A 26,413-nucleotide genomic window follows, 5' to 3' on the forward strand; every position below is an offset into this window, starting at 1 on the left:
CAAATTATAAAATGAAGTGGCTGAAAATCAGATTTTATAAAACTCAAAGTTAAAGCGGTGAAAATAAGTTTTATAAGTAGTGGATCGAAAATATCAATTTCCAAAATATTTGAAAAACCATAGGGGTAAAATACCTAACTTTAGAATATATAATGATAAAATATTTCGTTTATAAAATATTTCGTTTTACAAAGTATTTTAAAAGTGTACCGGTAAAAACTAACACTTTAGAAAGTATATAATCTAAGGGTGAAAGCTGCCATTTTAAGAAATATAGGATAACAAAATTATTTTATAAAATATTTAAAAAAAAAAATAAACACTATAGAAACGTTGGTTAAAACTACCCTTGCTTTTTAATGTTTACATAATGGTTCATTAATAACAAAAATTATAGTGACTTTATATTTTAATATTATAATTAATTATTTAAGTATTATAAATTATTATTATATGTAATTTGAAAAATTAATATATTGAAAATTCATTTAGATCTTTTGTATACTTTTTTACGACTTTTAAAATTCATTTTTATAAAAATAGTTTTTGAGTAATATATATATATATATATATATATATATATATATATATATATATATATATATATATATATATATATATATATATATATATATGCGGTGAGGTTAAATAAAGACCCAAGGAACCAGTCGTGAGCGTCGGAAATTATAATGATCAACGACCAAGGAAATAGATGTACACTTTTATATTGGACGCACAAACGCCGAATTATATCAAAAAATCCACTTCTTTACCAAAAAAAGTTACCTCCTTTTTTTGTTTAAAATTTTTTTAGGCCACATTTTTTATCAAAAAAACCGAATATACCGTTGTTCTCGAGTTTCCGTCTTTTTTCTATAGAGATTCATGTTCATATATAAAAAACGGACTTTTTTTTCGAAAAAAAACACACTTCATTTTGTTAGTTTTTTTACTATTTAAGTTTATTTTTATAAAAAAAAAAAACTAATTATACAAAAAATATTAATTTTTTGTACTCGATTAATAAACATCAACACAGACTAAACAAAAAAAAAAAACCCTCTAATAGTGTAGATTCACACTGTGAATGTAAACTGTAAATATTTCAATTTTCAACATGCACAATGTGAAAAAACTCGATCAGTTCAAATTCACATTATTAGTCTGACTTAATATTATGCACACTGTGAATTAGTGAAAATTCAAAAAAAAAAAAAAAAAAAAAAAAAAAAAACTCGATCAATGTAGTTTCACACTGTGAGTCTAAACTATAAATATTTCGATTTTCAACATTGATAATGTGAAAAAGTGCGATCATTTCAAATTCACACTGTAAATCTTACTTACTATTATGCACACTGTGAATCTGAGAAGGTTCACAATGTGAATATAAACAAGTTCACAATATGAATCTAAACAGGTTTACAATGTAAATTTGAACTGAAATAATTTTTTTTAATGAATATGAATCTATGTTTTGATATATTTATTAATTTTTTTCTATAAAAAAATAGACTTAACTTTTCAACAACAAAATAAAGTGGGTTTTTTTAGAAAAAAAAAAGTTCATTTTTTATATATCATCACCGATCTCTTTGGAACGAGGACGAAAAATCGTGAACAACGGTATAAGCGTTTTTTTTCGATAAAAAAACATGGCTTAAAAAAAATTAAAACGAAAAAAAGGAAGTGGGGTTATTAAAATCCGGTGCATGTGCGTCCATTGTAAAAGTCTACAAACCTTCCTTTGGTCGTTGATCACTTTAAATATCGACGTTTTGTATTGGTTCCTTGGTTCCTTGGTTAATAATGGTTCTCGATTGAACTTTTATGTGTGTGTGTGTGTGTGTGTGTATATATATATATATATATATATATATATATATATATATATATATATATATATATATATATATATATATATATATATATATATATATATATAAGAAAAATGGTAAGAATCAATTTGTAAGTAAGGTCAGAGTGACACAAGGACTAACTAACCATAGCCCAACAGTTGAATGAGTGTTTGAGATCACAACAAAGAATATTAGTAGGAAAACACAAGTGTACAGATTTTTCCCACGGATTAGATAGACGTCAATAATACTGGTATTACCGATGTAATAAGTTCAGGGAAAATCGACCTAACAGTAGGTCTTACATCATACCATACGGAAAAGCTTGATAGTTCTTAGATTCCTAATTAGAGTACTGAAAGTTAGGAATATTTTATAGACAAGTGCTACTTAGAGCACAGATGTTAAAGGCTATTCGTTAACCAAAAGACAGAGATGTACTAGACATCATCTAACGGCGGTGGGAATTCCTCGGGCGAGTCCTGAGGTCTGACACTTGACGAAACACCTCTTGAAGGTGTCGCTCATGAGCCCTCTGGCGGGCTCGAAGTTCCAAGACTTCAGCTCGGGAGGCAGCTAGCTGTTGCTACAGGGTTTCATTGGTTCTCCGGGTCCGTTCCATGTTTTCTTCAAGACGGCGGATGCGGACTGTGTTGACACCAGAGTTGGCATCAATCTCCATGACCCGGTCGATGGCTGCTCGACCTTGCTCAACATTACGAGCTATTCTACGGATAATGACGGGCAGAGCTCGATCCGCAGAGCCACCATCGCTAACGTGGTAAAAGGTTCGGTCCCCAAAGTAAGGTAAGGGTTGACCCTGTTCGTCACTCCAGCGATTCAAGTTGGTTGCCCACAAAGGTGTAGGACCTGGAAAAGCTGGTCGGGGGTTGTTGTTTAGGGCTTGACCTACTAGCGGTAGGTTGTTGACTTCAGGCTCGGAGTCGGATCCATCAGAAAAGCCTTCTGCGAGGTTATCATCCAAAGGGATTGGATGCTCAACTTCGAGCTCTTCTTCGATCCACCCTGCATTACCTACATTTGGAAAGTAAGGGTCGCCGTGATGGAATCCAACCATTTAAATCTACGCGAGAAAAGAGGTATAAGAATATAGTATATATGTAGCTAGTAGTACAAAATACACCTATAGTATTTTAAGTTTAGGTTCTACTGATTCTTCTTGTGGTATTGTTGGTAAGTTTTTAGACTTTTTAACATATCACAACCATTCTAAGGAACATGCTAATCACTCGTCGGACCAGCATAGTTGATCAGGCTATGCCATTCCCAGGACTGACCATACATCCCCGAGCTCACTTGTGATATTTAACAATGGTAATACTTTTGTTCTTGTCATTGTGACACCGATGTTAGTATGAATGCAGACTAGTATACTTAATTAAATATTTTAATATTTAAAGTATAGACTCTTGGTCAGAGTGCTTTAATCCCTAATGGGTTTATAGTTTAGTATATCTTTTATGGGTTGATATACTTGATTCACTATAAACAATGCTCTGATACCAATCTGTCACACCCCAAAACCAAGAATGGTGGAAACGTTCTGGGGTGGAGGACGTCATGTAAAGTATCACAACACAGTAAAAGTAAATAAGCAAACAACATCATCCATTGCATTAAATATATAATTTTAATACAAGCGTGTTTTGTATAGTTTTAGACACCAAAAATATAATGTAAATCAAAATAATAAGATGAGTCTTGGATGCGCTCCATCTTCTCAAAAGCTGGCCTCGGTACCTGTCTAATGATGACCTGAGAATACAAGTTATTTTGAAAGAGTCTATCAGCATTAAGCTGGTGAGTTCATAAGTATTTTAGTTTCAATGTTTGTTACCAAAAACGTTTGAACATGTCTCAAGTGTAAGTTTGTAAAATGTAAGTAAATGTTTGTAAAAGTTTGAATCTCTCAGAAAAACCTATATTTTCTATTAAAGTAGCCTTCTACCAAGGCTTAACTGTTTTGTATGCTCGTTGGTTGTAAAAGTGTGTAATTTCCCAAGTGTAACTATCATTTAACAAAATATAGTTTGTACATTAATGTTTAAGTGAAATAATCACTAATTATATGTAATGGGTAAATTAATGTAGTACTGTAGTGTTGTATTATAGGAACTATTGCTGTACTAACTACCTTAAACCATATTTATATTAAGGTATCATGTGACTAATTGCACCATACTATCGACTGGTAACAACGACATACGAATGGTCGTAATAACGGAATGACGTTTGGCACCCGCAGACCTGCAGGTATGGCTGTAGCTAGCAGCAAGGTGTAGGATAGTCAATCCAGTATAGATCTATACGCAAACTCACGCTCTCCTTTCAAGAGACTCTGGCTACAACTCGGGCCATGGCATTTAAGTCATGCTCCGATTCATATCACAATATTGAACATATTCTTGTATATGTAATGTAATGAACTGTTCTAGTATAGTTGTATATGTTCTTCCTCGAGTATAGTTGTATATGTTCTCTATCTAGTATAGTTGTATATGTTCTCTCTCTATTATAGTTGTATATGTTCTCTTTCTAGTATAGTTGTATATGTACTCGTAGTAATAAGTATTGACTCATGAATGAACTGACTCATTGATCTAGAAATTGTAGTAGTATGATCCTGTGTTACCCCGATGGTAACTTACTAATGATGTACTGATACGCATGAATTAGGAGTACTTTTATGTCTATATATGTACATTTGATATATAATTAATATTGAAACGACCTTCAGAGGGCTACCCGAAATCCCACCAGACCACATCCAAATCGAGAAAAAGGAAATAGGGCGGATGGCCTTCCTAAGCCCTTTATACATTGCTTATATATCTATACATATATGGGCATGCAATTTATAAGAAGTATAACAAAGTTTAAATAAAAGTATTTGATAAGTAAAAGAGTTTGTAAAACAGTTTGAAGTAAAACAGTTTGAACAATAATAAAATCATTGGTTTTCTAGTTATTAATCACATGTGATTGATGTAATAACTATAAGTATTTAACTTGTATCCCCCCATAAAGTATTTAAAACATTTAAAAGTATTTCAGAGGTTAATTAAAGGGGTATGAACTCACTTGTGGTGAGTGGATTGGATGGAAGTGTCGGATACCGTGCTAGGTGGCAAATGGAGATTTGTTCACACGCACGAGCCTAGTTATCATATTTTGAACATATATATAACTAATTAGCCAAATAATAACTAATAAATTTAGTTGGGACACTTAGGAACATGTAAACACTTTGCATAAGTGTTATAGGTCTTAATGGTTGCATCTATGTTGTTGTGGGACAATGCTAAAGGGGTTTAATGCTTCCAAGGACCTTGTATAGGTGTTTACTCCTCAATAAAATCCACACAAGGAGTTTACGGTCGTAAACCCTTGAGTTTAGGGCCGTGAACTCCCAACTTGGTGGTACTTGGTGTTTTGAAGTGCTAATTGATTTCTAGAATAACTCTTACTTGGTGGTTTAATCCTTTGGGTAGTTTAGGGCATAGGAATACTCCTTTGAGGAGTTTACGGCGCCAAGGCCAAATCCCTTAGATTTTACAGCCGTAAAATCTCATGGGATGGGTGTTTTTATTCTTTAAAGTCCCAAGCATAAGTAGGATAATTTCTAGTCATTTGTTTAAGGTTAATGAGGACCCTAGGCACACTTTGGTGCCCTTATTCGGTGTTTACGACCTAAGAGTATTTCCTTGGCTGTAAACTCCCTTTAAGGGGTGCTTTTGATGTTTTAAAGTCCACAAATTAGCTAGAAGTAAATGAGGGTTAATGTCTAAAGCCTTAGGAGTGATTAGGGCACATTTTGGCCCTTGAATTTGGAGTTCACGGTCCAAGAAGTTCTTGGGCCGTGAACACCCTAAGCTTGGTGTTTTTGATTGTTTTGTAGCCTCAAATTTACATATTTGCAAGCCTAAGCTAGTTACTTATCAAGGGAATGGGACTAAACAGCCTTTAAGCTTCATTTTGGAGTTTACTCCCCAAGAACGTTCTTGGGCGGTAATCTCCCGAATCTCACGTATTCGACATGTAATCTATGTTATTAAGCATATAATAAGCATTATAAAACAACTAGAGAAGTGTACTCACGATTTGGGATGAAAACCCGAAGATCCGTGAGAGAGAAAATGGCTTTTCTCTAGTTGGAAATGTGAATAATGAATGAATTTAGTTCATAAATTTATATATAGTCCTGAAATATTTTTTCCAGAAAATATTTTTATTCCGTAAATGATTTCTAATATAACAGAGTGTTGGAATAACAGTGTTGCACAAAACCATAGTGCATCCACTCTCCTGATATTTACTGAAGTGTAAACCCTGGATTACTCGAACTTATACGAAAAGTCTGAAAATTGACTATGACTGTTATAACTTCTATTGAAGTGATATTGTTTGTACAGAATGGAAATTTTGGGTTGTCACATAAACCCTAAACCTTAAACCCTAAACCTAAACCCTAAGACCTAAACCTAAACCCTAAACCCTAAACCCTAAACCTAAACGCTAAACCCTAAACCCTAAACCCAATTGTGTCGATCTTGAATTTACATCTTGAAGTATTAATCGTGAATCCATTAACCGTAATTTTTATATAGTAAAACAATGTATTTTCAATAGGTTTAGTACCTAAGCTTAGGTGTGGCTGTAATGTATATTCCTTTTTCCATATATATATATATATATATATATATATATATATATATATATATATATATATATATATATATATATATATATATATATATATATATATATATATATAATTTCTCTACATCTTCGTTTTGGAATCAAATACACTTTTTTGGTCCATGTGGTTTACATAAAATCTTACTTTTAGTTTTAATATTGGGATTTTGTGATGGGTGGTCCTTATTTCATTATTTGGTATCATCTTTGGTCAATATGATCGTTTACCTCTAAACATTTCATTGTTAAATTTTCAAAAATGTCTATTATACCCTTACACCAAATCATTAAAAACATTAAATATAATGAAAAAACATACTATAATAACTTTCTATAGAAACTTCAAACTATATCACCAATACAAACAAAAACAAAAACTATATCATCAATACAAACAACAACTGAACATCTCATCACTGACACATGTTTGAGTATATTTTAGCATGGTAAAGGTGGAGAACTTGATTTCTCTTGGGTTGTGAAAGTTCACTATCCGAACTGATATTTTCACCCTATATATGGGTTACATGAAATTCAACCTTGGATAATGCCAAACAAGACTTATGTATTTAGGCATAGAAACACAAGACATCAGAGAGTAAATTACACAAATGGTCCTTATGGTTTGGGCTAATTTGCGCGCTTGGTCCCTAACTTATTTTTTTAACTCATAAAGTCCCTACTGTTTGTTTTTGTTACGTGCTTGCTCCCTACTGTTTTCTTTTTGTCACGTGCTAGGTCCCTATCTTACCAAAAAATAATATTATTTAGATTAGGAAAAATGGTGGGGTATGTAAGATAAGGTGAGGGGGTGTGGTTTGGGATGTGTTTATTTTTATAAATTAAATAATCAAGGGCAAAATAGTCTTTTTAGGTAAAACATGGACCAATCACGTAACGAAAACAAACATTAGGGACTTGTCAAGTTAAAACAATAAGTTAGGGACCAAACGCACAAATTACCCTAAACCATAGGGACCATTCGTGTAATTTACTCGACATCAGAGGGTTCTAAATTCGTGTAGCAGAAGAAGAATTGAGAACGGTATGTCTTTCAGCTCAATAAAAGAGCATTATTTATGCTTGACATATTAGGGTATTTGTCTTTTATATTAGTTAGGAGAATCACGAAATTAATGGCATAATCAATTATTACCAAAATTGATAAGATTTATCAAATTTACCATAATCACACATTAGAATGTGGTTTTTCCATAATGTAACTAATTTAAATTTCCGAAGACATTTTGGGGCGTTGTCCCAAACCTCATAGGACCACCGCCAGGGGGCTGCCCTAGGACCCTACAAGGGCGGAGAACCTCTTGACCCCCTTTTTTCTGTCATATTGGCTTATAATTTGATCTTATACATGCATGCACTCCACATTCTCTAAATACATAATATAGAGTATAAATGATAAGCCTATTAGCTCACATTTTAGTCACAAGTATAAAAAATGTCAGGTGGCACCAAAATCACCAACATTCGTCCCCACATTTAGTGTAACCCATGAACTAACATAAAATTATCTAAAAAAATCAAACCAGTACATCAATGAAAGTATCATACCAATTGAATTCCCATCTTAGTATCAAACAATCAAAATACTCGAGAATCAGGGTATTCTAAGAATTGAACCCTTCAACCCAACTGAATACCTGAAAGTAAAATACAATCTATTTTATTGATCACTCTAGCGATATACAACTTGACACTATTATAAAGTAGTGTGTCCTAATTCTCTCATGACTGTATCATGGCCAAGTCCCCAACCTCTTGAAATACGACTAAATTTCATAATCACGTAGGTAATTCCTTTACTTCATGTATCTGCATATACATTTTGTCAAATGAATTTTTAAGAAGTTATACTTCAACATGGTCAACTTACAAAACCAAACACATACCTAGGATGTATACTCCATCTGTTCGAATCTATAGGTGTTATCGGCTTTGACCACAAAGGAATCTCATAGACTAAATTCCTTAGCCATTATGCTTCATTACCAGCAGCAACTAAAGAAATAACCTAAGATTCCATTATCAATGTAACATCCCGACTCCTAGTTATAATATTTATATATTTATTTATGAGTTGTTTGAGAAACTCGACAAGTTGGATGCCCCAACTCCTCGAGTAGAGGCGGATTGGCCACGTGGGTCTTATGACCAACTCGACGATTCGGAGGGACCAACTCAGCGATTCGGCGCTATGAGAGGAAACCCTAATTCTCCGGGGTTGGGTCCTATTTAAAGGACCTTAAGCCCTCATTTCCACCTCACCATCCACCTTACTCCCTTTGTGTGAAACCATAATCGTCTATAGTGAGCTTAGAGAGTAAGAGAGCCAATCCTTGGGCTTTTTAGTGCACTTTTTCAAGTGAAGAGGAGGGTATCAAGGAAAGGAACGAAAAGAGACTGTTGGATCTGGTGTTATTTCATCTAGAGCTTCTGTTGAAGGTAAAAAGTCTTCACCTTGCTCATTGTTGTGGTTAGATATTGTTTTCATGGAGTTTTAGGGCTTATTCCTTCTTTCCGTGAGACATTGAGTATGTTGAACTTATCAAGTGATTGAGCCTTCAGATCTAGACCTTCTGAGCTCCCTAGAGTCCAAAGGTCCCAACTTTATCTAGCTAGTGGATGAGCTTTCATGATTAATTAAGACCCAAAGTGGAAGTTGTTTTGGCATTTCAAGCCCTAAGTGCCATGCATGGATGTAAAGCTTGCAGCTTTATGTGGTATATCGGCCTCGGGATGCTAGATCTAGAGTTTGGGGTTGTAAATCTGCCTTGAAATGTCTGAATGAGATAAGGATCTGGAGGGGCTCGGCGAGTAGATGAGCTGACTCGACGAGTCGGCTAGGGATTTCCCCGATGAGTCTGGACATGAGTAACTCGGCGAGTTGACGAGATAACTCGAAGTGTTAAGTTGGGTTTTAGTGAAGTTTATAAAGGAGCGAGGGGATTCGACGAGTCAGATAGATGCACTCGACGAGTTGGGTCAACATGGACTGTTGACTCAAGTGTTGACTTCAGTTGACCTTACGGTTTGGTCAAGACAGGGAGTATGGAGACCATGGAGGGGTAGAATGGTCTTTTACGCATTCCAAGAGATAGAGAGAGAGAATAACATTTGGTTTATTTAGAGTTGTGAACGGAGTGTTAATTAGAAATAATTATCACATGTGTTAGGTGGAGGCTAGATCGGGATTCGTGTACGAGGTTTATTTGCTTGATTACGAAGTGGGTTTTCTCACTATACTTACCTAGAGTGGTAATCTTTGTGTGACCGGAGGGTCTTATATGCTTATATTGAGTATTGTGATATCATGCATTATGTCTTTATGATTTATGTTGTGTATTATTTCGAGCTTACTGAGTTAGGACCGGAGGGTCCACCCGAGTAGTGGGACCGGAGGATCCCACTGAGACACATTGATCGGAGGGTCTTATTTGAGTATAGTCATGAGAGGCTAATGAGATGTGTGTGGTATTTTGGAGAACTCACTAAGCTTCGTGCTTACCATGTTATGTGTTATGTATTTCAGGTACTTCTTAGGATCACGAGAAGGTGCCGACTTGATTGTACACACGAGGCAGAGTTATATTTTGACGATCCTATATTATGTTTAAAAAATTATTGAACATGTGTTTTGATACATTTTCATTTTGGGATTTGTGAAATATGTTTATGGGAATTATGTGTTACAAGTTGGTATCGGAGCCTTGGTTTGGGGGTTCGGATATACCTTTGGGTGTGTTTGGACTCAAACTGAGGATTTGAGAAAAAAATTCAAAAGAAATGATTTTTCTAAAAACGAGTAAGAGTTTTAAGAGAAAAACGAGTTGCACGAATGTGTATAATCAGCCAGAGCCCGAACGGTGATTTCCCAAAATACCCTTACTTATTTGTGTTATGAGATATTTATGAGATGTTACGGATCCACATTAGAGGATAGGCTAGATATTTCATATTTAGGCTAGAGTTGCCTAATACCGATGCCTTAGCATAGAAGTTGATGCCATCTGTTGTTTGCCTTGAGTATGTGATGAGTATCTACCAGGAATAACTTAGAAAGAGTTATGAGTCAAGGGATAATGTAGGAGAGGTGCCTAGATGAGCATGTGAGAGGTCTTCTGAGAGAGTAGTTTGTTATTCGTAAGATATATAGTACGCGTGAATTGGGATCCTAGGAGGATGACTTGGGGTGACTACAGGTTGGTGTGGAAGGTAATATTAGGCTCATACTATTGAAAACACTGGATCTGTTTGCAACTCAAGTAAGAATACTTAGGTTACTAAGGAGCATGTAGGGGCGGGAAATCGAGTGTGAGTATGCTCAAGCGAGTCTTTGATGATTTTCGTGTTATGTTTCAGAGAAATCATCGTGGTTACCCGCCACAATCCCAAGGGCGGTAGTGCTAGTGACGAGGAGATCCGTCAGATCATTCATGAGGAGGTGGCCATAGTTATTCGAGAGGAGATACTAGAGATGTTTGGGTCTATTAAGACCACATTGCTTGAGACATTTGGTAAGCGTTATGCTGCTGTTACTGAGGCCGCTGTTGCAGCCCCTACAGCCGTAGCCGCTGCTAGGCCACAGGGAGGTGACTCGTTGTTGATCCGGGAGTTCAGCAACACGAAGCCACTAGATTTTCGTGGGACACAGGATCTAATTGCTGCTATGAGAGTGATATCTGACATTGAGGGATGCTTTTACACGTGTTCATGCCTCGAGCACTTGAGAGTTCGGTTTGCACTGAACCAGCTTCGCTTAGGAGCGAAGGACCGGTGGAAGTTTGTGACAACCAATTTTACTCCTGCAGACCATGCTGTAGTGAAGTGGGAGAGGTTCACATAGTTGTCCGAGATGAGTATGTTCCCCAGGTGGAGAGGGAATGGTTGGCCCAAGAGTTTTTTTCTCTCAAGCAGAAGACAAACTATAACTGAGATTTCAAGGATGCTCCATGAGAGGGCGTTGTTTTACCCTGAGCACCTGTCTATTGAGGAGGCACGTGTGATCCATTATATGAGCATATTGAGGAGGGATATATGGGACTCCGTGGCGAACTCGTCATACCGGGCATTGGTTAAGCTTCAGACCAATGCCATGAGGAGGGAGATTGAGCTTGAGTTGCAAACTAGAGAGGAGGAGGAGTCTCGGGGTAGAGATAGGAGACCGATGCAGTCGTAGCCAGTGACGAAGCGATCAAAGCTTGCTGATGCGAGAGCTTGGGGACAGAAGGGCCACACTTGTGGCAAGTGCGGCATAAGTCACGAGGGATCTTGTCGGGCAGGGATTTGCTACAAATGTGGCAAAGAGGAGCACACGACGAAAGATTTCCCCAAGGGGTTTGAAGTTTGCTTTAACTGCAACCAGACCAGCCATCGGAAGGCCGAGTGCCCTCAGTTCATTCAGGGATCAGCTGAGGGTTCCATTCCTACTGCTTTATGTGCTACTGATAGTCTGCCGGTGAATGCTGAGGCTCCGAGGGCTCGTGTGAGAGCTTTTCAGCTGACAACGGAGGAGGTCCGCACAACACCTGATGTCATGGGTGGTACGTATTTCCTTATTGTTAAAGGAAGAAGTGACCCTATTTAACCTCACATGCAAAGTCCCCCTCATCATTGCGAATTCAGCTACCATAACATGAATTGATGTCATCCACACCCTACCACAACTGGAATGAAAACTTAGTTTTATATTATTTCTATACATTGTAATGTCCAGTGTACCTTGCATGGACACTTATTATGTTACTCCTTGTTCATACCATGTATTGTTCTCGGACCTCTATAAATAGAGTGTTCTGCCTCTATGTCAATACACATCTCTCTTGAATCTCATATCATATATTTTCTCTCTTTACTCTCAAAGATCTTATTGAACTTAAACTCTTATATTAAGATCATAATCTCTCCTTCGGAGCAAGTCACTCTTGACTTAATCACTTTAAGCTGATCACACTCATTAACTTGGTTGGATTGCATTCCATGTTACATATCAGCCTAAGTGTTTACTTGATATAATACTCGTTTTCATTTATATTTCCTTATATTTCCGCACCTAACTATCTAACTATCTAATTCTAACTTATCATTGTTGAGCTTTATGATCCTTTGAGTTAAACTTTATTCGGCGATATTACTTGTACTAACGTTTGTTCAAGTGTGTTACTCAAGTTTTTCTCTCAACAACTGGTATAAGAGCCAAAATGGTTGCTTTTTGAATAGAACTTTGATTTTAAAAGGCCTTCTATACCACTGAAGCTCATTTCTCTTTAAAATAATAAAAAAAAACAAAAAATCAAACAAAATCTTTTTCAAAACAAGGAAATATGGCACAAGCATTATCACTCAATGTTTCCAACAGTGTTGGAGGCTCGAATAGAGCTCAACTATTGGTGGAAAATGAACATCATCACTGGTCTCAAAGAATGGAGAGATATCGTAAAAGACTTGGACTTGATGTGTTGAGATCCATAGAAGAAGGACCTCATGTCCCTGTTTTTACTCCAGTTCAAGTTGATGGCACTCAAGCTAGACTCAAAGGATGTCTACTAGCCATGAATCGTCCCACTAAAGATGATCTTGATATGATTGAAAATGATGTTGTTGCTTTTTATGAGATATCTTGCGGAGTTGCTCCTAACGACTTCGATATCATCATTAATTACAAGCCAGCCAAAGAAATATGGGATGTTCTCAAGAACTTGTAAGAAATTACAGAACAAGCTAAAGATAAGAAGCTCACAACTGCACTCAACGAGTTCAACAACTTCAAAGCTCATGTTGGTGAAAGTCTTGAAGACTCCTACAAAAGATTCAATTTGATTGTCACGAAGTTATCAAATGCTGGGACTATCCGAAGTAACTATGAGACAAACCTTCAGTTTCTCAATGGTTTGGGTAGACACTGGACTATGACTAAGATGATAGTCCAAGGAGATAGAAAGATTCACTCTTTATCTCTTTACATGTTGTATGGTGAACTTCAAGCACAAGAATCCACTATACTCAAAGATTATGCAGACTTCGTAGGTCCACTCACTCTCATAGCTCATGCTCCTCACACCCAATCCTCAATTTACTCTCCATCGTATGACAACCCATCGCAGTCATACGAAGCCGATTCAGAATGCGATAATGAAGAAGAGTTCCAAAAGGCTATAACTCTAGTTATCCAACAGTTTAATAGACTACCACCCTCATCCTTTCGCAAAAATCAACAGTTCACTAAACCTCCCTTCAACTGTAACTTCGATCCTCAGAATAATCACTCTCGATATACCAAAACCCTTCACCAATGTCCGCAACCTACTAACTCACTTCAAGCCAAGGAGGTACCGCAACCTGCTAAGCCCACTGAATCCCGTCCCTCAACCGAAGTTAAAGAAGATGTTGTCATTTGTCATAAGTGCAACAAGGAAAATCATTTTGCAAAGGACTGTAAAGAAAATGTTGTTAAGGACAAATTCTTTTATCTCTGAATGGCTTAGGAGATGGATGAAAAAGAAAAGGGAAGGGCATATGTGGCCTAGGTGAAATGAGATCATAAAGTGTGGTCTTCGGGTGACGAGGATGAAGATTTCAACATCAAGGGTAAAGGGAAAATTTGCATGCTGGCGACTGCGGACGACGATGGATCAACCAAGAACTACTGCTATATGGCCAAGGATTGAACTATGAGTATTTTCGAATAGGTAAAACTTATGATTCAAACTCTCAATTATAGGATGCATGATTGTCAACCATTTCCTGACAATCTTAATGACACATGTGTTGCCGTCCTTTCGGACTATAACAAAGCCCTAGATGAAAAGAACATAGCGTCCCAGGAAATGTTCCATGTTCGAGGATGACTAGAAGAAAAAGCTCAAAGTTACCATGCTAGAAAAAGACTTAGGATTAGAGAAGGATGAAAAATGTTATGTGAAACCCAATTAGGCATAACATTAGATCAGAGAGATTTAGCACAAAAGGAAATTGTACGTTTGAACTTATTAATCGAAAAATTGTTTAATGAAATCAAGGCCATTGAAAATCTTGTGAACAATGGAACAGTTGACAATACGTACAATTCGGGTTGGTCCAGTGGGTATTCCACTGCAAAGGATTCATCACCCCGATTTAACAAAGACCGTCCTTATGTCCCTCCGGATTGAGTGTTCCATTTCCTAGTCGGACGAATTAATAATCTAAGTAATAATTGTGTTATTGAGGAAATTCTTCTTGAATTTCCAAGTCACTAAAGTGATCAAATATCTATCCTTAACACAATTATCCTAATTCTCAGTCTTCATCTGTTGTTGATGAAGAAATTCTTATGGAGGGTACCGACATTCTTGTGAATTATCCATCCCTGCCCTCAACCGCAGTCTCTCTCATTGTAGTTCCAATTCACAACTGCCCTCTATTAAGTGTACTGCAAAAGAATCAACTTTGACTTACTCTGGGGTAGTTCAATCTTCTTTACCGCAGACTGAAGTCAAGATCTCAACGACCTTTCAACCAATTCATCATGAGTTTCCCATAGAAAATTTCGAATACGGTTAATACTCTCAGAGTCCTGAACCTTCTAGTTCAGACGACTCAAGTCCACATTTTCAAAAACAATCAAAAGTTTCTAGGAAACCGCAATTAAATACCCATGACTATGGTTCTCCAAAAACACAGGCAAAATTATACCTCAAAGAAGAGCTTAGATCTCATAATAAAAGGCGAGAAACATTTTCAAAAAACAAAAGACAAACCAGAATTTGAAAACATAAGTGTCTAGAAAAAGGAATGTATAGTTTCAAAAAACTTTTCAAACTCTTCTCACAAAATTCAAAAGCGTGTCAAGTCCTTTCAAAATAATGGTTTTCAGATCTATTCCTTAGACAACCCAAAATGGAAAGGTATTTTACCAACTCCAACACAGTTCAAGTCATCTCAAGATTAACATAAAATGAGTCCTTGCAACTATGGTTCATGCCTCTTTGAAAAACCCACCAGTCGCCTTGGGCTCCAAACTCGTTTGGGTGCCCAAACTAACCGTGTAATTTTCAGGCAATTTGCAAGGAGGATCAAGAAGAGGAGTGGTTAATAGATAGTTCCTGCTCCTTGCACATGACTGGAAGGTTAGAATACCTTCGGGATTTCAGGCCTATATGCAACGGTGAAATGTCACATTCGACAACAATGTGAATGGAATAATCCGAGGTTACAGTGTGCTTACTACAAGGAACTTTTCTATTCAAAATGTTGCTTACGTAGAAGGTCTCAAACACAATCTCATCAGTGTAGGCCAACTATGTAAAGTAGGCCATCGGGTTGAATTTGATAATGATTTCTGCTACATCATGACAAGTGATAGGAACACCTATTTGATCAAATCTAAATCTGAAGGGACCATGTACCCTTTGGATGTCTCCCTGATCATCGAAAAACTGTAACTATGTTTTCTATCCGAATCCGTATCCGAAGTTAACTGGTTGTGGCATTGCAAGCTAGTGCATCTAAACTTTCAGTACATCAACAACCTTGTCATTGAAGAACTCGTCCGAGGCCTCCCAATTCTGAAATACAACAATGAAACACTCTTCCCTGCTTGTGAGTGTGGAAAAAAGTCTAAAGGAAGCCATCCTATAGTGATTGACTCATCCATTTCTGAACCCTTAGAACTCTTACATATTGATCTCTGCAGTCCATCTACTGTTGCCAATATCCATCACAAGAAATATATACTGGTTATTGTTGATGATTTCACTCGTTTCACATGGGTCTATATCTTAAGACTCAAGTCCGAAACACCATAGGTTCTAATAATCTTCATAAGGGAAATTGAACTCCAGAGCAAACTACCAGTTCACAGAATCCAAAGTGACAACGAAACTGAGTTCATTAATCATCTCTTAAATAGTTTATTGGTTTCCAAAGGCATCAGTCACAACTTCTATGCTCCTTTCACACCGCAACAAAACGGAGTAGTAGAGCAAAGGAACCGCACTCTGGTAGAAGTGTCTAGATCTATGTTGAATTTTGCAAACCTTCCTCTATACTTTTGGGCCGAAGCAGTGGCAACGACATGCTTTGTCCAAAATCGAAGCATTATCTGCAAGCGTATCAACAAAACACCTTATGAGGACCTCAACAACCGCAAACAAAATGTCAGATTCTTTCAGATATTTGGGTGTAGATGCTTTATGATCAACAACAAGGATCGCCTTAACAAATTTGCACCAAATTCAGATGAAGGCATATTCCTCAACTACTCAACAAACAAGGTGGCATACAGAGTTCTTATCAGAAGCATGCAACTAATAGTTGAAAGCTTCAATGTCAAATTCGATGACTATTACGTCTGCAATACTACTCCTTCAAGTGAAACAAAAGCAATCCTGGAAGGTGATACCCCAGCCTCTTCGGGTCCTCTCAACATAGTCGAAATAAACTATGATGATCTTTTCGAACCTGTAGAAACTTGTCAACTCTCCGAATTTCTTGTGTCCACGGAAGCTCAACAGTGGCATGCCGAAGTATCTGGTCCACCTCTATCCGATGATGTTTCATTCAAAACTTCCACCTTGCTGGTTGAAGGGGAAAGTTCAAATCCTTACTAGATGACAACCATCGAGGCTCCAACACCTGAGGAAGCAACTCCGGTTCCTATCTACAGAGTCATTCTCCCTTCAAATGTATCTTCAGACTCAGATGTTGAATATATAGAGAATATTGACACAAGATACGATTCAAGGATTATCACTCTTTCAACAATATAGGGGAACCATCTCAAGTTCATGGGGAACTCCCATCCGCAATCCAGGGGGAACCTCACTCAAGAAAATGTTGATCCTACTCCAACAATCCAAGACAATTCGGCGGGCTACTCACAAGTCCAGGGGTAACTGCCGTCTCCAACCACAGATTCTTCAGATATTGAAAACATTCCCTTCACTGCAGCCGCTGATCATCTGCAACCTCGTCTACATGTCTGGACGAAGGTCCACCCACCGGGTCAAATCATCGAAAATCCATATGTAGGTGTTCAAACTCGATCCTCTAAATATTTAACTGATCACTGTCACTATGCAGCGTTTATGTCCTCAGTCGAGCCCCGAATCATCTAAGAAGCCATATTAGAACCCGAGTGGATATCCATAATGCAAGAGGACCTGGAAAAATTTGAAAGAAACAAAGTGTGGCAACTTGTTTCGAAGCCAAAAGGTCACACTATTGCTGGTACAAGATGGGTATTCAAGAACAAATTAGATGAATCCATTGCGGTTGTTAGAAACAAAGCAAGACTAGTTGCTAAGGGGAATAGTCAACTTGAAGGTGTTGATTATGATGAAACTTATACCCCTATAGCTAGGATGGAAGCCATACGCATCTTCTTAGAGTATCTTGCACACAAAAATATCAAAGTACATTATATTGATGTAAAGAGTGCCTTCTTGAATGGTGAACTAAAAGAAGACATTTATCTCCAACAACCTCCAGGCTTCGCATGTCAAGATTTCCAAGATTACTATTACAAGCTTGAGAAAGCAATTTATGGTCTTAAGCAAGCACCAAGGGCATGGTACGAGACTCTCTCAAAGTTTCTTATCACGTCCGGATACAAAAGAGGAGTGATTGATCTCACATTATTTAGAAAGCCAAACGGTAATCACCTTATGGTTGTACAAATCTATGTGGATGATAGCATTTTTGGATTAACAGATCAAATAGTGGTGGATGAATTTGCAAAGCTCATGACTAACAGGTTTCAAATGAGCATGAATAGAGAGATCAACTTCTTTCTAGTACTTCAAGTAAAACAAGTCCCTCAAGGGATATTCATTCACCAGTAGAAATACACCTCTGAACTACTGAACAAATACACAATGGACAACTACTCCTCTACTAAGGTCCGTACAGCCTTCGAATATAAGATTTCTGTTGATCCTTCCGGAGAATCAATAGACCTTAAAACTTATAGAGGAATGATTGGTTCATTGATGTACCTCACCGCAAGCAGACCAAACGTTGTCTCGTAAAAGTCTTATGCGCAAGATACCAAGCCGATCCGAAAGCATCACACATTACTGCAGTTAAGCAAATTCTATGATACTTGAAAAGAAGCAAAGCCTTAGGCCTCTGGTATCCTGCAAGGAACGAATTCAACCTTCAAGCATTCCCTGATGCTGATGATGCCGGATGCAGATTGGATAGGAAGAAAATTTATGGTGGTTGTCAATTTCTTGGAGGAAGACTAGTTAGATTGTCCTTACGAAAACAAAATTGTGTTTCTTTGTCTACCGCTGAAGCCGAGTATGTGGCCGCAACGAGCTATTGTTCTCGAGTCTTGTGGATGAAAACCCAATTTATGGACTACAGATACAAAATGTTGCAGATACCAATTTATTATAATTCTGAGAGTGCTATAGCGATTTCTCATAATTCGATTCACCATTCAAAGGAAAAGCACATTGAACTTCGATATCACTTCATCAAAAACCATATTCTCAAAGGTAACATTGAACTGATTTTTGTTAACACTCACGAAGAGATTACGGATGTGTTTACAAAGGCACTTGACGCAAGAAAACTTAATAGTTTTCTTCAAATGTTAAGGATGATGAATCCGGATCCTCAATTCTTTTTGAGTTGATAGGAACCGCAAACCAATCCAGGTCTCTCCATTGCGTTCCTAACTAAATATATTTATCATATATGGTCTCAGTATATTCTGTCTACCGCAACGATATATCATACTTATATTTCTTGGGTTCTTATTTCTTGTTATTTCTGATTATTTTTTGTCAAGTGTTCCTCAACTTGTACTACCGCAGCCACATGCTCATCTACCGCTATGAAGAATCAATTCGCATTGATGAATCAGTCCACAGTCGTACTTATCGACTTTTTCGGTTGTTTCTTGGCATACTAAAGCTGAAACAACCACAACTTTGTTTGTCTTCTCAAAATTGGCGGAGTGTTCTTTGGTGAGGGTTTCAAGGAAGGACTTGATGGTGGCCTGAGAATAATCTTCATTTGTAGAGGCTTTAGCGGATTGAAGTAGCAAATCCAACTTCTCATTAATTTTCTTGAGTTTCCCTTTTGTGACAGGAACTTCGTCATCCGTTTTAGTTCGAATGTTGAAAGGACTGTAGGTGAATCCTCCAAGGTCTTCGTCATCACCACCATAAATATTGTCTGGATCGTCTTGGCGGAAAGGTCAGATGGGTGGAGTAGAACAACCAACTGTAAAACCTGAAACACCAACCCCCACATTAGATGCGTTGATAGTTACTGGAGGTTCAATAGAGGAAGTTGTTGTGGTGGTAGTGGAATCTATGAAGAATAGGGTTTGGGTTTGTTAAACACCCATTAACATCGGTGGATATGGAGCAATGGTGAAAGGGTAGACATAGTAAAAGTAGGTGAAGGAACAGAAAAATCCTGGAATAAATCTTCAATGATTGGAACAGAGGTTGGGATTTTAAACATTACCTCAGGGTTCGTAGTTGCACACTCCGAAACCTTTGGTTGAGGTTTGTTGTAGTATCATCCTCTTTGTAAACCTCTTCCTGAATAGGAGCCTCCGAAACCGTGTTCGATTGCGAATCTACATGGTCGCTCGGTGTTGGAGTTCATGGCATGCGGGCCACTTTATTGACCCTCTTTCCTTTAAGAGCTTGAGGAGTTTCAGATGGTCCTGCTTTCGCACTCCTTTTCTTTCCTCCTTTCATGGGTTTATCCGCCTCGTTAAATACCTTTCACACATCATCTGACAAGGGGTGAAAGCCTGAGACAGGAAGAGCTCTGTAGGTTCGAAATATATCACTCGCAGCTGGAACCTCTCGAAGCATAGACTTTGGAATAGAACTGATGAAGCTGAACTTAAAATTTTCTGCGAGAATGATTTTGGTGGTGTGGACGATCAGGATTCATGCCATACAAGAATCTTCAAGGATAAGAATCTTGAGCTTGTTGATCACGCTTTGAACGACGATGGTCCAAAAACGAGCACATGAGATTTCACTGTGGCGTGTGGAAAAGAGAGTGCTTTGGACAAATTAAACCTAGAGAACTGAATCCTAGTCCAGATTGATGTCGGAGTAGATTTCGTACATCATATTAATAAATAACTTATTCCCACAGTCAGAGCCTGTAACTCTCTCTGAGAAGCTTCTGAATAGTAGTGTGAACAGGCCGTTCCACATTAGCAGTAAGTTAGGCTTGCTGAGTTGGAGACACTCTCAAGGTCATGTTGGATTAGGTGTCTTAGCCCATAACTATAATTGGTATGTACTTGACCCGAGAGTAGCAAGGTCCATTTCGGGTTGCATATCCCCAGGACAATTTGAGGATGGATATTTGAGTAAGAGGTTATTTATGATTTATTAATATAGTATAAGTTATATTATATTAATATGAAATCATATTATTTAAATAGTATTGATCAAGAATTAATTTAGTGAGTAAAAGAGACTACTTAAATTAATGGGGATTGATTATGTAAATCAGTGATATATATATATATATATATATATATATATATATATATATATATATGGTTTGGGCTATTGATCCATGATGGGCTAAGCTTATGTAAGCTTCCAAGAAGAGTTAGCCCACATGAAATATGGACCATAACTCAATGTGAATGGATTAGGGTTTACCCATGACTCTTGGATTCCTATATATATATATATATATATATATATATATATATATATATATATATATATATATATATATATATATATATATATATATAACCCCATGGCTAAAATCGGTGACAACAAGTGTTCTTGGAGTTCATAATGAATTTGTATGCCTAGTAATCTCTCTCAAGTCATCCAATTGTTCAAGGGTGTGTTGTGAACCGTTTGAGGTATCATACTTGTGGTTCTAAGTTCTTAAAGGCCAAAACTACAAGCTAAATGCTTTGGAAACAATATTGCATGTATAATTAGAGAAAACATAGATCCAAAGTATTTAGGGTTATATGGCACCATAATGATCTAAATGTTCTTTAAAGTCCTCCAAAACTTGTCCTCAAGTTATGGAACATGAAAAGTTTTTCTCTAAAAAACCACATTAAACTCATAAGTTATGGAAATCAAAGGTTTTTCAAGAGTTACAAAAGTTGCCCTCAAGTTTTGGTATTTGAAAAGTCTCAAATTATGAGAACATTAACTCTAGTAATTGAAAGGATTAAAAAAAAATGCATCTCTTGGGTTCATAACTTAAAAATTAATTAAATAGTTTTAATTTTGAATTTTTAATAACCTAAATGCCCTGAATAGTTCAATTACACATTATGGAGTTTATTAAATTAATTAAAGTGTTTAATTAAAAGAGAAGTTTAATAAATCCATCATAACATGGTTTAACTTTAATTAAATTAAGAGTATAATTTATTAATAGATTAAACCATCTACTATTTTAAAAGTTTAAAAATACACCCACTACTAGCAAAACAACCTTTTACGACGCACAAACAATGACACGCAGTGATTTACGATGTGTAAAAGCGTGCGCCCTAAAAATGATGTCATCTCTTCTAAAATTTGAAGGATAGTGGACACGCATTTATGCGTGCCCTGAAATTAGTGTTAGAAAAGAAAAAAAAAATAGAAACACGGAGGGCGCTTATCTTAAACGTGTGACCTCTTCAAATGTCGCTTTATATTTGCGTGTTTTTAAAGGGGGAAACGAAATCGTGAAATTCTAAAATTTTGAAGAACCTCGTTTCTACCCCCTCACCTAAATATATCCCTTCATTCACTCCTTCCTTCTCTCTGTAAACCCTAATCGCCACCGTCACCGCCACCGCCATTGAACCTTAAAATCTCAATCCACACTTCACTTCCATTCACTCAATTCGGCTCTTAAATTTTAGCAAACCCACTAGAACCCTAGGTCATGCCTTTTATGCTTTCACATCCTTCCTTCCCTAGTCGTATGTTATTCTGAATCCTTCTTTCTTTTCTCTATCACGAACACGCCTCTATCACATCGCTCTGCTCACCGTCGTCATCTTAGGCTCTTACGCCTCCATCGTGGTCTCTGTGCTCATCGTATCATCATACATGCCGTCTCTTCTCGTCGTTCTTCTCCTTGACCCTACGCAGGTAATATCATCAGTACTCCCTCTTATCGTCGTTTTGCTCCTTGACCCTACGCAGAGCGTGGCTATTACCTTCTTGTCCAATGACCCGTCAGCCCAAATCCTGACATGGCTAAACTATGGCGAACTGTGATGGCAATTCACTGCCCAATGCCGACGACTATGGCGACGGTTGGCATTCAAGATTTTGACCTAATACACTTCATTAGAGAAAGAGAAGGAAGATTCGATGAATTCAATCAGACAGTCAATTGTTCACTTCTCGAGGTCTATTACGATCTCTATCTTTTATTAATTTTTTTTGTAAATTTTGGTATGATGCTCGTTTCTTCAATCGCATAGCGACATGGCTTTTAACATGTCATCATCATAACTGGATCTGGATCAGCAAACAACAAAGTACATGAAATTGAAATTGAAATTGGTATTATCTAGCTGAATCGATATCGATTTGACTCCAAATTGGAGTCAATCGAAGGATTATTTGGTAAGGTGCTCATTCTTTTATTTTCAACAGAGACAAGTTTTGTTGAAAAGGCCGATGCCTGCTGCTTTTTAGATTCACTTCCAATTTTCTTTCAGTTTACAACATCTTTTATATGGGAGGTGATATTGCCACGACTCTTTTTTTTAATCCACGGATTTTAAACCATATTGACTATTTTGCCCCTCATTTATATGGCCTTCTCCTTCTCTCACTCTTCCACCTAAATAGCTATCTTCCTTTTTAGATACCCTTCATATATATATTCATCATTATCCTATATTACTTTGCCAGCTGGACATATACTTGTACATCATCCATACTGATACAGTCATCACAAACGTACATTACAGATATGGCTTGGAAGAACTCTACAGAAGTTGGATTCACTTTTATTGGGTAGGATGTTGAACACAACAGGGGAGGATGTTGAACACAACCCTAAGGTTGTTGAAGTTGATAAATCTGATATTTCTGGTCTTACATGGATGAAAGTTCCATGGACTAATCAACTTGCTGTTAGAATCAAAGATGGTTTGAAGTACAAGTTCACTGGTTTTCATGATCAGGTAGCTTTTCATGGTGATTCATGCATGTATCTTTATTACATATCAAACATCTTTTTCCTTATCATAGTATTCTATTTTATTATACTGCAGGATGTTATTAGCCTGACCAACTTTTTCCAGAAGTCCTGTGGGTTAACAACAGAAGAGAAACAACTTTCTATTACTGGGAAAAACTGAGGAGAATTTGATTTAAATGGTTGAGACCTTTATCCTTATATTGTTTTGTAAAATCTCCAAATTAGTATATTGTGGAGCAACACACATTTAGTAATGTTGAGATGTAAATGCAACTAGTTAACATGTTATTCTAACAACAAGCTTTTTGACTGAGTGTGTTGAAGATGAGTGTACAAAAGATGATGAACATTGGTTTGAACATGGATGAGAACACAACAGGGGAGGATGTTGAACACAACCCTAGGGTATCCCTACATGTTGATGATGTTGCTGTTCTTTGTGAGGTAAGTGTCACTTCTCAAAGACTCATAACTTTTATTTCAAAACTTATACTCATGATATGTAGTATTTATACTTTAAATTCATTCCTTTTAGTATTTTTCAACAAACATTTTAGCATGCATTGAGGTTTCTCATCATAATCTACCTTTTGATCCTAAATTTACAAACCCTGTATGCATTACAACCGTCAAGAATGTAACTGGAAACTCATTCCACTGATATGTTACTTGAAATTAGACAAAATATGTATACTCATTTCTAAATAACAGTATAAGATATACCAAACATAGATGGATATATCTAAAGAGTTTACACACATCCCTTACATAACCAATTGGAAACTAAATTCTGCCAAAGTGAATACATGGCCACAGGACGTTCATAGGAATGCTGATGACCAAAGAAAATGCTTCTCTGATTCCAGACATGTTTAAGGTGATGTTTTTCATTGTGATCTTGAAGCATCTGATAATGATTTCCATATCTCCCACTCCCAATCAGATGACACTATTCAGAGATTTGACAAGCGAGTTCATGATGAGATGGTGCTTCAAGCTACAAAGGTATGAATGCTCTACTAATTCTAACTTATGTTCGAGCAAACTTTTAATATTTTTCTCTTGAATTTTATTATCACATGCAACCGTTGCTGAAGTGGAGGATAAAACAAGCAATGATGATGTTGGTGTTACTATGGTTGACCCTGATGAAACTATGCCAGAGTATGAGGGTTTTACCATAGATGAAAAGGAACTGGAAAATGTTGAAGGAGGTGGTGGAATAGATTTTGACAAGCTGGAATTTCCTAGTTCCCCATCAGTTTCCACATGTTCTAGTATTAGAAGGAATGCATCCCTTCAGATTCTTTTACCTTTTATCACATGTTTGATATGTTTCAGGTTTTTTTTACCTCTTTCTTGTTATCTTTCCTTTAGACCTAGTCACATATTTCATCCGTTTGTCCTCAGATTCTATTTGAAATCTTACTCTTTGTCAAAAGCATGTATAAGAATATAACAGAAAGTTATTCCCTGTTGCAAATTTATATCTCATAAATGTTCTTTATCTTTTCTTTTAGGACTTTAAGATATCTACTAAGGAAATATACTTCCCTTTTATGGCAACATGATTCACTTATTGAAGTTATAAGTCTAATTTACTTTCTCACATCTTTACTTAAATAGGAGATTTTACAATGTTAGTGATAATTTTGGTTTGGTTTTTGTTGGGTGTGACAGGAGTTTAAGGAAGTGCACATTCCAGGGACTAATCCTGAGCAGTACCAATCTTAATGGATCCATACAACCCATGACTTTTTCTGATGATATCACAACAATGTAAGAACACTTGATCTTTTACAGGGTATTGTTCTTGATTCTTATACTCAATAAAAAAAGAATTTCATATGATAAAAGATTGCATTGACCTGTCAATGAATCAACTTATTGGAACTATTTCCTTCTCATATGGGTTTTCTTGTCCTAGGGTATTATGAAGAAACTAGTGGAACTTAGTGGAAATTGAATGACAAGATGAGCCACATCTGGATAGGTGTTGGTGCTAGCTTGGAACTTCTAGAAGGAAAAACACTTCTAGGTATGATGACCTTGAATGACGCTTGAGCCCTTATCTTTAATCTTGTTTTGTCTGTTGAACCAGGGTTAGAGAGTCATATTAGAAACTAACTTGCCGTTTTTGATAGTTTTGAAGTTTAGACTAGAAGTTAATAAAGGTCATGTGAATAACCTTCAACCAAAACAAATGAAATTTCTTATGTTTATTTTTTAATTAATTTGGTAGCTTACGAATTTTGGAAATACCCAAATAACATGATGCTAACTTATGATATATATATTTTTATAGGAAAATGAACCATTTATGCTACTATTGAGGGTCATATTTTGTCATTTGTAGATAAAATGTCATTATTTATTTAAATATTATGTTTCTACATGTTTCTAGGTAATTCAAAGAAAATTAGTAAGTGTGCTTACACTATCCACCTTGATCAATGGCAACATTGGGCCTTGATCAATGTCTTACACAGGGACTATAAAAATCCTATGCTTCCTGTTGCATCTTCAACAATAGATGCTACTGGTATGGTAAAGTCATTATTCTTTATAACAGCTTGAAGGATTGTTTTGTAAAATTACTCAACTTTTTGTTGTATTATATATTTATACTTGTATTATGCTTACTAGTTTGGCAACATTGT

Source organism: Lactuca sativa, chromosome 9, assembly GCF_002870075.4.
Source record: "Lactuca sativa cultivar Salinas chromosome 9, Lsat_Salinas_v11, whole genome shotgun sequence".
In the NCBI taxonomy this organism is placed as follows: Eukaryota; Viridiplantae; Streptophyta; class Magnoliopsida; order Asterales; family Asteraceae; genus Lactuca; species Lactuca sativa.